We start from the raw sequence: 16,450 nt of genomic DNA on the forward strand, positions 1-16,450 counted from the left end.
CCGGGCCCGGCGAGCGCGCGGCGGTGGCTGCGGCCGCTCCCTCCTCCCCCGCTGCCGCCTCCCGGACCTGCGCGCTCTGAGCATGCCCGGGGCGGGCGCCCGGGGGCCGCGGCGGGTGGGGGTGCAGCGCGGCAGCCCTTAAATCCTAGTGAGGGGTGAGTGGGGAGGCTGTAACGGCCGGCCCTGCCCTGCAGGAAACCCCCATTGGGTTGGGGTCTGGGAAAAGGGACAGACTGCCTGAGGAAGGAAGGGCCTGGAGGCGGGAGTGCTGGGGTGGCGGGGGTGGCGGGGGTGGCGGGGGTGGCGGGGTGGGGGAAAATTCCTTAAAAAGAGAAACCTAGCCCCAGGGGTCCCAGGTTTCCATATAACAGGGATCTCTAAAGTGCTTGTGCAGTGCCCGGCACTGTGTTAGGGAGACACTTCCCATTCATTCTTCCCACTCCAGTTAACTGAGCATCTATTATGCTCCAGCCCCTATGCTGGGTTCTGAGGATGCAGCGACGCAGAATAGAAGACGAGATAAAGTTTCTTCTCTCTGGAGCTTACCTTCTGCTTTGGAGGGAGAGTCGTGACTGAGCAAACACATCAACAAGCCGGTGCTATATCGGGTGATGATAAAACAGGGCAAATGTGGGAAGAACGGGAGAGGAGAGCTTCTTAGACAAGGGCCCTGGGGAATATCTGGAGTAAAACCTGAGAGATGAGGGATTGGCCATGAGGAGGAGTGACATGCTGGACAAAGGACTCGACTCCTAACTTATACAGGGATGAGGAGGGCCATGCAGACTCCTGCATCACTAACTCACCCTGAGATTTGCCAGGTGCAGCCTGGGGCTTTGAGAACCCAAGAGAAAGCCACTTTGGGCTCACAGGTCTGGAGGCTCCCTGGCTAGTGCTGGCCACCATGAGATGACTTCCTTTACTAAACAGGTCAGCCCTTCTCATCCTCTTGACAACTCAGCAAAATAGCTGTTAATATTTTCACCATGTGGATCAAACAAATGAGGCTTATAAGGTTTAGGTCACTTGTCCAGGTCACACAGTCAGGGAGTGGCTTAGAGAGTGCACAGTCAGATGACTTCAGGGCAGGAGATCTGGCCCGGTGCCTCTAGCTGGCCATGGAAATGCTGTGGAAAGAGCATCCGTCTGGGGCTGAGGGTTAAAGGCACTTGGCAAGTAGGGGATAGTAAGCTGAGTCTGGAGCTGATGAGGAGCAGGAGAGGAGAACATGGTGGGAAGAGCTCACCAGACAGAATGACTAAAGAGAGCAGCAGAGAGAACAGTGTTCGTGGGGAGCCCTAGGCTCCTAAAAGGCAGAGTCCCAAGACCAGAGGGGTGTGAAAGAGAGGCATTTCATACTGAGACAGCTGCACAGCTTGGGCCCTGAGCTACCCATGCAATGTCAATATCCACACTCCATGTCTGGAAGGAGGATTTGTCCATTTTTCTTATTTTGCATAGGTACAAGGATTTCCAGATATGGAAGCACTCCAGAATCTAACTCTCAGCTCATCAGTCCCTCCCAGCAATACTCCTTGGCACAGAAGCCCCTATATCCCAAGGCTTGGGGAGCACAGTGTTCACAGAGTCACACAGTGGGGAGTCACAGTGGCGATTCAGATCCAGGATTCCAGGCAGCTCCTTCTGGATCCCGTGGTTGCTATGTTGGTGCCACCAGCCTTGGCAAGCCCAGGACCCTCAGTGCCTCTAGGAGCCTCTGGCAAAGCCACAGAGCTGTCTCTGAAGAGCTGGTCTCTGTCTACCTGGATATCCCCAGGACCCTCCCACTCCTGCCTGATAACCACCTGAACCTTCTCAGCTCCTTCTCCAGTTCCTGCTACTTGCTCTGAACTTCTTAATAAATCCCTTTTCCTGAGGTGTTTGCATGTCAGCCCTATGTGGACATGCGCCTCACATGCTTGGTGATATGGTCTCTGTTTGCTTTTCCAGTAACTCCTCCTGCACACCTCCACACCTATAAAATTCCTGATGACCTTCCCAGCTCCTAGTTCCCTTTTATGAAATTGCAAATTAGAAAGAGATGCCCTTCATTACAAAAATCTAGAAAATCCAGACTTGCATGCAACCCCCCCGCCCCCCAAGCTAAAACAGGAATATTCAGTTGCCAGGGATGTCTTCAGACTTCAGCTCTGAAACCATCCTTAGTTGCAGATGCTTCCGTGGAAAAGTGATTTTGTTTTAAATAGCAGTGAGATGAGATAACGGCCTAAATTCAAATCGCATTAGAGCGTTAAATCCTGTCTTCTCACCTCCGAACGTAATTAATTGTTATGACTCAGTAATACAGCTTTTAGTTCGGAGTATGGTGCTATTTAAAGAGAAAAGGCTTTGGCTCCGTAAAGATTGCTTTCAGTTAACCGTTCCCACTTTGCAAACAGATTAGGTAAAGAATGTGTTTAAACTCAAATGGCACTCCTGTTTCAATTACCTGTGTGCCACGAATCAGGAAATCACGGGAGGGGTGGAGGAGGGGCAATTGTAGGCTGGTGGGTGGTGACAAAAGGATGGGCAACCTCCCACTCATAGATTTTCCTCCCCAAATCTTCCCATTCAGGAGGAGCCTGCAATGAAGCGTGAATGAAATAGAGACATCTACTGGCTAGAGATGAGACCTACATTCCTATCTCTCCCGCTCTGTTCTGTGTGACATTGGAATCTCACCCTTTCTGGTGAATCTGAAAACGCTGCCTTACAATGTAAACAGCTTTGTTCTGAGCAAGAAACCACTCTTAAAATAAGAAGAAGGTGTTTTGGTACAATGAGTAGAAATACTAGGCATGTAAATATGTGCCTAATTTCACATACTTAGTCTCCTGAAATTATGGAAACAGGTCTAATCTTGTTAATAAATACCATTTCAAGGATGATGACAGAAATCAAAAAAGCTTGACAAGGCACAGATGAGTTATTAACACATTTGGTTCATAAAAGGAATTACAGCATCCCTAGAAATTGTATTAAGCCAGATTTAATCTATTTCACGGTTCTGAGGCCTACCATAAGCAACCTGAACGTCCAACTCAGAGTAGTGGTGAATGGAAGTATGGTCCATCGTATCAAAGAAATATTAAGATAATATGCACCATTTAAAAGGATAATTATGAAGTTGTGTCGCGGCTGAAAATGATATAAGTATGGTTTTTAAAGAAGGCTAAAATGTGTTTAATTTGAATATGTGTATAAAATATGTATCAATCTCAATAAATATTGGAAAGGAGCTAGGACAAGCAGAAGACTCAGGTTGAATCTGGGCCTTCGAACTGTCTACCTAGGTATCAGCTCTTCAAGAATCATTTGCCTTGCCAAACCTCAGAGTTTTTATCCATAAATGGGTGATAGTATTACTTAATGCTTAGGATTATTGGGAGCAGCAAATTAATTAGTATATGTAGCATCCCTGGCCCACGGTAGGTGTGAGAGAAGCATTTATTCTCCTCCCCATTATGTTTCTTTCTCTTCTTATTATTGGAATGATCAAATTCTCACCAAGTGGCCCATGCTTCATGTGGTTATGCTATTTCCATTTGGAATATTTGTGAGTTTCCATTATTTGATTTAGATTCTGAAATTAAAATGACAAAGCATATTCAAGGTCATTTACAATTCGTTTTTCTTTTTTAAGACAGGTTTCATTCTATTGCCCAGGATGAAGAGCAACCTCGACCTCCCAGACTCAAACAATCTTTCCACCTCAGTCTCCTGAGTCACTGGAATTACATGTTTGTGCCACCACACCCAGCTAATTGTTTTAAAATTTTTACAGAGGTAGAGTATCACTGTATTTCCCAGGCTGGTCTCAAACTCCTGGGCTAAAGTGATCCACTTGCCTTGGCCTCCCAAAGTGCTAGGATTACAGGCATGAGCCCCATACCCAGCCCACTTAAAATTCTAACTGAACCAGATGACAACAAAATTTATTATGGTTGTGTATTTTGTAGAATGATCATTAAAAGTCCCTTGTTATGGCATCACTAATCTTATTTCAAAATCACCAAAACAGCTGTATATAGATGAGCAATACAGACAAGTCTGAAATTCATTCAACCATTTAAACCTTCAAGTAGTGATAGAGCCACTGGCTTTTGTCCCCAGAGTGATAGGAATTTTGGGGGATGTTAAGATGAACCTTCAGCAGAGTAGGACTGGCTCATCTGTGTGTTGTGACTTTCCTACTCTTGACTCCTTATATCCTTACGAACCTTAGATGTGTGATAGATTATTTTCAAACATGGCCACAGAAATCTCTCCTCCCCTAGGAAATCATGCTCATTTGCACTCTAACTTGCCTATTTCTCCCATCGTGCGATGCAGTCTGTCCACATTCCTTGAATCGGTGCTGGACTTGTGGCATACTTGACCAGTGAAATGCAGCAGAGGTGACGCTGTGGAACTTCCAAGCGTGGGCCACAAAGCACCTTGCAACTTCTGCGCTCACTCTTTTAGAACGTAAGTCATGCTGTGAAGGAGCCTGGACTAGGTGCCTTAAGATGAGAACCACATAGAGGAAAGTCAGGCCATGAGTTAGAAGCCACAGCCAGACACGTGAGTAAGCTCATCTCAGAACAGCCTGCTCAAGCCCCTACAGGACAGTAGCCACATGGGTGATCCCGGGTGGTTTCCACCAGTAGAACCACCCAGCTGAGATCCACCAAACTGCTGACCCACAGAATCAGGAGTACATAAGAGGGTTGGGTTTTATCCCTTCAGTTTTGGGTGGTTTGTTAGGTAATAATAGAAAACCGATAGAGAAAAAAATCTCACTAATTAGTGTCAGTCTTTCCCAATAAACACATCCTTCTCAACATTTCCTGACAACCAATTTATCAGGGTTGGCACTGAAATGAAGCCTAATAGTCTAATATAAAAACTTATTTTCTTTTTTGGTTTTATTTCTGCTCTCACAATTCCCTTATACACACCTCCATCCTAGTCTCAGATTGTGTGGGCCATGTTTCCAAGTCCCATCTGTTAAATTTTCTAGTAAGTCCCTCTGAAAAGAAGATGGGAAGTGGGCTGGGTGCCAGCCACATGATGATTAAGATGAATTTTTTTCTGGCACAATTTGTAATAAACGTGAACATATCTGCTCTTTTACAGCCCTTCTCACCCTCTCAGCGACACTGTCTCTAAACAGCTATCTGCCCATCATTTTGGATGGGTAAATACAGCTCCTCTCTTTTCAGTTAGAGCCTGGGGAACTTGAAAGTGATATGGAGAGTGGTACTTAGATTTGCCTTTACCGCATTTAGCCCAGAAAGGGGCAACTCTGTACTATTATTGTTCTCTGTGGTTTCTAAGGGTCCTTGTCCTCATCTATACTTATAATGAAATGATTAGTTCTATAATCCCAAATACATTCTCATGGAGACTTGCAAGAAGCCACACCTTATGCTATCTTCCCACTTCATCCCTTCTCCATCTGAGCTGACTTCACACAAAAACCAATCTTCCTTTGCTTCTATTTTTTTCTTCCTCTTCTTCCCACTTTCATTATCAAAGCCAAGAATTCCTTATCCTAAAACCTGTAGGAAATGTTTGGGCATAACTTATAAAAATTAGGTTGTCTAGAGAAACATATTCATGATAAGAAAGATGATTCCTGATCTACCCTGGCCTTTGCTTAACTGAAAAGCTCCATGTACAATTCCACAGTGCACAACCTGCACTGCAGAACATGGCAGCCCCGGCTAGACTACCTTTCCTCTGTTCTTCCTCCAGAGATCCACAGGTCTACTCCATCATAAAATCACAAGGGAGTGATATAGATAAAGTTGGTGAGCTTATGGATAAGAATTGGAGAGAGGTAAGGATAAATGAAATCTTCATCTTTAACAAGCTCTACCTGGATTGCAGGAAGAGTACTTCAACAACTATGACCGTATATTCTGTCCTCTGTTTTTACTGGTTACATTGTAAGCAGCAGCAAGAAAGCAGGAAATCATCAATGACCTCTTAAAGTGCGGAAATAAGTCAGGATTATCTGTTGGCAATGGTGTAGTGAGTGTTGCAGTGTGCCATCCAGATACCCGCTTCAGGAGCACTGAGCTCATCGCCTCAGCAGCCAGGAGCATTAGATGACGCTGGAGTGTGAGCCAGTGTCCCCATCTGAGTCCTTCTCTTGGCATTGCCTTCAGCCAAAGAGAGCTGACTTGCCCAACGTTATGCTCCTTCCCTTGGTGCAACCCACGTCCAAAGGCCAGCTACGGTGGGGGTGCAAAGGTCTCAATGGGGGACAATCATGGAGGGCCATCCCTGCTGTAGAGCCTCCTATTGGATCAGCCAAATCTCAGTTCCAGCTGCCTCAGAGTCCAGCTTCTCTTCTCATTCACACTTCCTCACTTGCTTCCAGACTCTTAAGGAGGCATTTGAGAGCTGGACCACGCACTGGACAGTAACAGGTAGGGTACTGCTCACTGCTGGGAGGCGGTAGGGTAGCAGGGCTGTTGTTAAACCTTCCACCAGTGGTGAAATGAAATGGAATAAAATGGAAGAGAATGTGCTGATAGGTGCAGAGTCCCAAGCATTAGAGAGACTTAGGGGAAGTAGTAATTATAAGGATTACAGAGTCAGATGGTTATTGCTGAGTGCTATGGATGCGTCAGAGAAAGACACAGAAATGCTGCTAGTGATTATGGCTTGGTATAAAAGAGGGTGCTCCTTTGCAGCATATATGGAGACCTTCATCTCCTGCAGCTAAATAGGGGAGAAAGCTGAGGATCAGGTCCAGGAATTCATTTTACAGAGAGTGGAGCTCCAGAGAAGATTGAATTCACCAGTCCAGTAAGTGTTGTGGCAAATTCAGAGCCTTTATTGAGAAAGAATTAAACCTGGAAGCTTAAGTTAGGAACACAGGTTTCTGCCCTTTGGAAGTCTTGAGTTCCCAGGTTCCTCAGTCTCTCTGCACCTTGAGAAGTGGCCCACTCCTCTATTGAGAGAAGCACCGCTCTCCTGGCTGATGAAAGATGCATCTCACTCTGCTTCGCAAGATCACTATTTTAACATAATTGATTTTTATAATACACTGCACATGACAAAAGCAGAAAACATACTCTTTTTAACTGCAAATGAACATTCACTAATATAGACCATACACCGCTTCATAACACAAGTCTCAGTAACTTTAAAAGAATTGGAATCATACAAAATATGGTCTCTGACCACAACAGAATTAACTTAGACATGGGTAACAGAGACATGCCTTGGAAAATCTACAAATATTTAGAAAGTAAACAGTACACTATTAAATAATCTGTGGTTCAAAGAAAAAAATCACAAAGAAAATTTAAAAATATGTTTAGTTCAATAATAATAACACCAGCCTATCAGAAGTGTTGTATGCAGCAAAAGCAGTATTTAGAGAAGAATTTAGAACTTATATTTAGAAAAGAAAAGATGTCTACAATCCGTTATCTAAGCTTCTGCTGTAAAAATCTGAAAAAAAGAGCCAGCCCATGGGGACTTTTCAGCATTGCTGTTTGGAACATAAAATGGCACAACCATTTCAGAAAATGGTTTGGTAGTTTCTTAGAAAGTTGAGCATATGCTTATAATATGACCCAGCAATTCCACTTCTAGGTGTTTACCCAAGAAAATGAGAACATATGTCCACACAAAGATGCAAGTATTTATGGCAGCTCTATTCATCATAGGCCAAATTGGAAACAACCTAAGCATTGGTCAACAGGTAAATAGCGGAACATATTGTGGTATATCCTTACAGTGGAATACTTCTCAGCAGTAAAAGGGAACAAGACATGAGCACATCCAACAACATGGATGAACCTAAAAAGTTAGGCTGATTATTAAAAAAAAGTTCAACATCTCTGACTATTAGAGAAATGGAAATCAGAACCACGATGAGATGCCATCTCATGCCAATCAGAATGGTGATTATTTTAAAATTAAGAAACAAGAGATGCTGGCGAGGCTGTGGAGAAATAGAAATGCTTTTACACTGTTGGAGGGAGTGTAAATTAGGTCAACCATTGTGAAAGACAGTGAGGTGATTCCTCAAGGATCTATAACCAGAAATACCATTTGAACCAGTAATCCTGTTACTGGGCATATACCCAAAGGAATATCAATCATTCTATTATAAAGATACATACATGTGTATGGTCATTGCAGCACTATTCACAATAGCACAGAGAATCAACCCAAATGCCCATCAATGACAGACTGGAAAAAAAATGTGTTACATATACACCATGGAATACTATGCAGCCATAAAAAGGAATGAGACCATGTCCTTTGCAAGGACAAGGATGGAGCTAGAAGCCATTATCCTCAACAAACAAATGCAGGAACAGAAAAACCAAACACCACATGTTTTCATTTATAAGATGAACAATGAGAACACATGGACACAGGGAGAGGAAAAACACACACTGGGGCCTGTCGGCAGGGCAGTGGGAGGGAGAGGACCAGGATAAATAGCTGATGCCTGTGGGGCTTACTACCTAGGTGACACATTGACAGGTGCAGCAAACCACCACGCCACATATTCACCTTTGTAACAAACCTTCCCATCCAGAACATGTATCCTGAAACTTAAAATTATTTTTAAAAGGACCATTATGTTGAGCAAAAGGAACAAGACACAAAAGACCTCATATTATATAATTCCATTAATGTTAAATTCTAGAAAAGGCAAAGCTTATATATGGACATATCGTGATGAAAAGAAGATTATTAGTTTCTTAGGGTTGGACGTGGGGATTCTCAGGGGGTGGGTGGTAACTGAATACAAGTGGATATGAAGGAGCTTTCTGAAATAATAGAAATATTCCTGATTTTTATTGTGATGGTGATGAGTCAAAACTCATCAAACTGTACACTGAATGCACATGCATTTAATTTTATGTCAATTATACCTCAAAAGAGTTTATTTTTAAAATTATTTTTTATTTAAGTGGTCTGATTTCACATGCTGAGAGGTCAGCAGTCAAGGAAAACACTGATCCTGCTGCAGGGGTCATTGACCTGCATTATTGAGAGGCTGCAGGGTGCTCCTGTACATGCAGCCAGGGAGGCATTCATTTTGACGTTCATGTGATACACTAGAGTGTCTCTTAGAACTCCCCTATCCAGTTATAACAGTAAATGAATAAATCCAGCAGTCATAGCCTGAGAAGGACATGGTGACAGGGAGTTGAGCTCCCCTTCAGGTATGATGGTCTGGGTCACCTCATCAAGTAAACTGCTAAGACCAGCTGGGTTGGAATAGAACCTAGAATGGGTAACTAAGGAGGGAGATGATGCCCATCAGTGGGGCCTTGACTCCGGGTCACGGTGCATTATGAGGCTGCACTGGCTCCCACTCGTCTTTCTCTGGTAAGCTTCTTCAGGAAAAGAGACCTGAGAGAAACCTGGAGGCTCCAGAGTCAGACAGACCTGAGCTCAATTATAATTTCAAAAACTTCGCCAGAAACTAAAACCCAGAAGCAGTCCCACTTAATCTTTACATAAATACAATGTCCTAGATTTTTTTTAATTTTGAATATTTTAATGTAAGGTCATATTCTCTCCTCTGACATCACATGAAACATTGGGCCCACCACGTTCCCTCTGAGATTGCTGCAGTCAGCAGGCAGTCACTCTGGCTTCCTTGGGCTACCTACAGTGAGTCGGTGTTTTCATCTTTCCTTCTCTGATATATAATTTTTCAATGGAATTAAAAGTCCGATTTTAGAACATTGTGCGGAATTAAGGGATACAGTGGAAATGTTTCTATAGTTTTAGTCCCTGGCGAGTTACTGAGCCTTTCACTATTGAGCTTCAGGACTGATATCCATCATTTTGCAATTCTGAGATTCCCTTCCAGCCACTCAAAGGATCATTAATATTGTAAGAGTGGATAAGCAAAGAGCCCTTGCTTTGTTAATCTACAGCATGTTTCACATGAATTTATAAACCTCATAAACATTCTCGCTCCCTAGATAATCACTATCCTGTGATGTCCTCATGAAATGTAAGAAAACTTATGGTCTTCAAACATCAATAATGACAAGCATATGTGCAGAGTCTGGGTCTGCCACTCACTACAGCACCAAGTGACTCTGAGAAGGTCATTTCACCTCTCAGTCTCATTTTCTTCATCTATAAAATAAATGATTTGGATTCACTTACGTCTAAGCTTTGCTCGAGCTTTAAAATTTTATATTCTATTCTTTGGCTAATGATCCTATTAAAAGTATATAATGTGGTACGTCAGTAACACTATGGAATTCTTTAAGGCCTATGACTGTTTCATGTTTCTTCACCATCATTCAAATCTATTTTCAGAATAGGAGTAGCTGTGTGATTTGCCCTCTGGGGATCTCCAACACCAAATATGGTGCATAAGGGTAAGGAGTGGTATTAGAAGTTATTTTAAATCCTAGTATATTGGTAGAAGGCAGAGTGGAAATCCCATCCCATAAAATAATGAATCCTTGGTTGCTAAGAACATCGTTGTTATAATGCTAGTGATGGTAATATCAGTCCTGACAAGTTTCCCTAGAACTGGATAATTTCAAACACATACCACTTCAGTGGGATTCCACCTAATGGTTTTCATTAGTGAGTCCAGTTCCATTTCTCCTGTAGTATTATCCAAAGGATGTTATCATCTTTGTCCCTCGTTTCTGCCTAACATCCATCAATCACACCTCTAGCCATGGTTTAAATGTATAGTGAGTAACTGCTAAAAATAGTAACCATATTTTCTGAGCCAAAAATCAAAGCGTATTGGGATTATTCAGAATTCTGTGCCTACCTAATAGCAAGAAATTTTACTGTGAAATAGTGTTTGAGATCTCAGCACAGATTATAGTTCATGTGGACAATGGACAGCATATTTGAAATCAGAATGATTATTGTATTTCTAACGTCCCTACCAATGTCAAGAAACTTGGTAGTTTGAACATGGTAGTATGGTTTGAACGTGATACTATGATTCTAACCATGTTCAAACCATAATAACAATAGCTGTCAGGTTGGTGCAAAAGTAATCATGGTTTAATGGCAAAACCACAGTTACTTTTGCACCAGGCTAATAGCTGTTACATTTACTTTTCATGGCAAAACTGCAATTGCTTTTACACCAGCCTACTTTCTGGTGAACCCTTATCTTTGCAAGTCACTCGGCTCTGCATCTTACTTCTGTCATCTCTTGGATCCTCACCACGACCCGATGATGTAGGCATTCTTATGAGTCCCATTTTGCAAATGACCAAACTGAGGCAGAGGCATTAAGTAATATGCTCCAAATCACAATGCTAGCAAAAGACATAGCTGGGATTTATATGTAGGCATGTCTGGCTCCAACAGTTCAAGTTCTTGGGCACTAGGCTAGACCGGACTGTCTCATAAACAAATTTCTAAGTCTAGAGTGACCTGAGAGACCATCTAATCCAGTCCAACTCTCTGAAAGATTAACTCATGTGTAAAAACTCAACTGGCTAGTTTGTGGTAAGCTAGGACCAGACCTCTAGAGTCTCTGGCAGATATACTGCAACAAATAAGAGCCAGGGTTTTTCTAGTGGTCAAATTGTGCCAGGCACTGAGCTGTACACATCTGATGTGTATTATCTTATTAGTCCTATCAACAACTCCAGGCACTATATTACCTCTATCATATGAAAGAAGTAATTGAAGCATATAAGTTTATACAGAGTCACATAGAGCTAACAAGCCAGGATTCAAACCTTGCTAGTCAATCGGGGCTCAGGTAGAGAAAATGGCCCAATGTGGTGGTTCCAAAAGCTCCTCTACCCCTCAGACCTGCACTGCACATCCTTGGGCTGAGTCTTGGCACTGGCCGTCCTTTTATCATCATCTGAGCTCACTTCCTTTCTGTGGGTTGACACTGATCACAGATTGTCCTTTGAGTCAGTTCCTGAGTTACCATACAGAATCCCTTTCCCATTTAAGCAATTCCTAAAACTACCTTGACGTATATCCAGCAAAGAGTGCAAGAATAATCATCCTCCAATTTCTCAACGTGTTTTAATCTTAAAAACTACTCCCCAAGAATTATGCAAACACTATGAATACTTTTAGGACTCTTGGTACATGTTACCAAATTGCCTCCAAAAAAGATTGTGAAAATAAACAGCAGCAAAATATGAGAATATCATGTCATCATTAGCATTGGATATTTTCACTAGGCTCTATTAACAACTTTAAAAATGCTTTATTATTTTAGTGTGTATTTATTTAGTTATAACTGAAATTGAACATTTGTTATAACTGAAAGTGAACATTTTTCTGATATTAAAATAGTCGTATTTCTTTTATAAGTAATCTCTTTAAATCCCTCTTTTTAATGTAATTGTCTGCTGCATATAAAATGTTTAAACGTATTGCCATAGGTAATAAATATTGTCTCTGTCTTTATGTGCTCTTCCAACTTCTCATTTCACTTCAGTTACTTATTGATCACAATAGTCAGAGAATTTTTGGTTTCATTGTTTATCTCCCTTACACATCTTCTAATAGGAATATTTTTCCACTGTGAGTAGCAATTTTATTGTTTTAAGATTCATGTATAGGACAAATAGTTTTCAATATGCTTACTATTGAGGGCCAAAAGCCTTTAAGGCAATATTTTTTTTCTGATTATACTTTTTATACATCCCATACATTTTAATAAAAATGTTCTTCATAATTCTATAAAACATATACTTATTTAGAAAGCAGTTTTGGGCCTCAGTTGCCAATATATTTAAAGTTTATATTATTTATTTCTATTTTTATTATGTTACAATCAGACAATATACTACTGCATATTATAAGAAATTATTTTTTATTATTGTTTTATATATGTGAATATTTGGCCTAATATGAAAATGCTTCATATATGATTCAAGGGAAATATACTCTTGCTTTTAACAATACAAAATTTAATATGTCTTTTAATCTCACTTTGTAATTATTTAATTTTTCTGTTTTCTTACTTTTTCTTCCAGAATGTCTTTTTAGAATGAAAATGGCCCATTTCTATCATGTTTATGTCATTTTCTCCACATATTTTAAACATTTTATAAGACATATATGTCATTGCTATATTATTTGGATGATAGTTTCAGTGCTACTAGTTATTCTAATTTTATAAATATAAAATAATTTGTGAAATTTAAGATATCTTGTTAGTTTATATCTAATGATATTTACATGGATTTCTTGCTCTTTATTGTTTATAGTTTGCTGATACATTACATACTTTTACTATCAATATCATTTTTTTTTTGCATTTAAAAAAAATCTGAAACCTGTTATTTACCATAGACTTATTAGTAAATAGTATTATAAGTATTATTATACATATTATATATAGTATTATATATATTTGTTTGACTTCTGTACACTTTTTAGCTTGTTTCCTTGATATTTAATTTTTCATTCAATAATTTGTTATAGATATTTCCTTATTTTTACCATCCTGATTTTTAAAAATATAGCTTATACTGCTTTTTGATTCCACTTCTAATTTCATGAAAGTTGTTTGCATATATTTTCAACCTGTATTTATCTCACTTTAAAAACTCATAATTTTTATACTACTCATAGTGGACAAGAAATTTAGTGTATAGGGTTATATTTTTCATCCTAATATCTACTAGATGTTAAATTATCATTTGAACAAAGTAGGAATAGAATTTTTGGGAAAGTATAAGGCCAGGAGAGAAGTCTAGCCTTAGCAGATGTTAAAACATATTATGAAGCTTTATAGCATTGACTCTTAAACAGACAAAAATAGCAACAGAAGAAAACAACAAATTCTGAAACAGATCCAAATGTACATGGAAATTTACTGTACTATAAGGATAGCATCTCAAATCGGTGGAGAAATAATTGTTAAAAAGTCGTTCTTGAATAACTGAGTAGTCATATAGAAAAAAGATAAAAACAATTTATTTCTTTTTAGTATATTAAGGTAAATGTGAAATACAAGAGACATTTAAATATGTAAAATATAGGGCTGGGCGCAGTGGCTCATGCCTGTAATCCCAGCACTTTGGGAGGCCGAGACAGGTGGATCATGAGGTCAAGAGATCGAGACCATCCTGGGCAACATGGTGAAACCCCGTCTCTACTAAAAATACAAAACATTAGCTGGGCATGGTGGTGTGTGCCTGTAATCCCAACTACTCAGGAGGCTGAGGCAGGAGAATTGCCTGAACCCAGGAGGCGGAGGTTGCGGTGAGCCGAGATCGCGCCATTGCACTCCACCCTGGGTAACAAGAGCGAAACTCAGTCTCAAAAAAGAAAAATTAAAAAAATATGTAAAATATAAAATCTATATGAGTATAGAAGAAAATATAAATAAATTTCACTATAGGATAAATTTTCTATGATTCAAAATTCAGAAAATAAAAAAAATTATAAATTTGACAGATACAATAACAAGAAAATTTTTATAGCAAAAAGTTTTGTATGCAAAGTGTTTATTGATAAGTGACAAATAAAAACTGAAAAAGATATGTGAAAATTAACCACAGAAAAGTGCTAATATTCCCAATGTATAAAAAAACGTATAAAATAGAGAAAAAGAGCAATAACCCAAAGAACACCAAACAGGATATAGGAGTCAACTGTTCACAGAAAAATGAAAAAGTAAATGACCCTCAAAATGTGAAAAGATGACCAATCTTGCTCATAATAGGAAAATAAAAACTAATTAAAACTACATAAAGATATCACTTCTCACTATTAGAATGGCAAAATAGAATATATTTTTATAATATATTCTATTGATAAGGTTGTAGAGAAATAAGCATTTTTGTACTTCACCGGTGGGAATACAAATAGCATGAACCCTGTGTACAGGGATTTGGCGACATCTGCCAAATTGTATATCATGTGGTCATAGGCCTACCTCTGGGATGTAATCTCAAAGATATCTTGGCAAAATATGAAAAGATACATACACTAGTTATTTATGACGGTGCTTTTGTAATGTGAAAAGAAAGGATGCAATTCAAATGCTTATTAACATGGGATTGGTTAATAAACTCTGGTATATCCACATAAAATACTATACATCAGTAAAAAACTATCTCTATAAGGTATGGTGTTCTCCAGGATATATTACTAAACAAGAAAGCAAGAGTGAAGAACAATATACATAGTGTGGTGCCATTTATGTTAAAAAAAAAAAAGAGTCAGGGCATAGAAATACACATACACATATATGTATGTAAGTGCTCACATTTTTAAATGAAAGATATGTCAGAACCCTTCTTAAAGTCTTCTGACAGGGAGAATGAAGAAAAGGAAGTGGATAAAGCAAAATTTCACTGAAAATATTTTGCTTTGCATTTCTGACTTTGGAACCATGTAGGTATTTCACATAAATACTTACAAAAACATTATATCAATGAAAAAGCAATCTCTAAATATTAAAAGCAAAATAAAATGAACAAAACTTGTATCACTTTGGTGGTTCAATCATATAGTGATTAAGTGACACTGAAACACAGTAATTTTATAATACATCCCTAGTGGGATATGTCCTAAAGACAAAATAACTACAAAAAAATCTTAAATAAGAGTGGTCTTGTCAATAATATTTTTATACTTTTATATATAAATAAGAAATTATGTTAATGATATTGGAAACCAAGACTTTTAGCATAAAAATACAAATATTAAATCAAAGAGGTTAAACTTAAGTGTTATAGTCTTAAATTTGAATTTGAAGTAATTTGTATGGTCTTGTGATGTATTTTTTCTTAGGAAAAAAAATATACATTTCCTGGTGCTGTTTACTCAAAACCTGAGAAACAATGATCATCCCAGTAGCAATGAACACCTCTAGTGCTCAGATTGTGGTCCCTAAATACCATTTATAACTGGAGTAACCAGGAGTCCTTGGAGATGGCTTATCAAAGAAATATACAAGATGAGCCTGGAACATCTTGTCATACCAGAAGACAAAGATGCTATCAGAAAATCTTCATTTGTATCAAAATGATGTAAGAACTAATTTGGAAAATTTTCTACTGTCCAAAAATGGAACAACTTGATCATCAACAATTAAATAATTACACATCAAACATGTTGAAATCCTTGAGTTTATAAAGATACGTTTTTTAAACTCCTTGTTGTTTTCCTTTAAAGGATGCCAAAGAATCAATTTATAATTATAAAAATGTAAATATCTATATAAGTATTCTCACCACACACATATTTACACACACACACACACAATGGTACCTAATTGTAATGATGAATGTGTTTATTAATTTATTTGTGGTAATCATTTCACAATGTATACATATATCAAGTCTTAACATTGTATACCTTGAATATGTACAATTTATATTTGTCAATTATAGTTTAATAAAGCTGGAAAGAATAATAACAGAAAACGATTTGTAAATGAAGAGAAAGAATCAAGCATTTCTCTTAACTTGCCTACACAAACCATACTTAAACAAATCAT

Source organism: Callithrix jacchus, chromosome 6 (assembly GCF_049354715.1).
Source record: "Callithrix jacchus isolate 240 chromosome 6, calJac240_pri, whole genome shotgun sequence".
NCBI classification, from domain to species: Eukaryota; Metazoa; Chordata; class Mammalia; order Primates; family Cebidae; genus Callithrix; species Callithrix jacchus.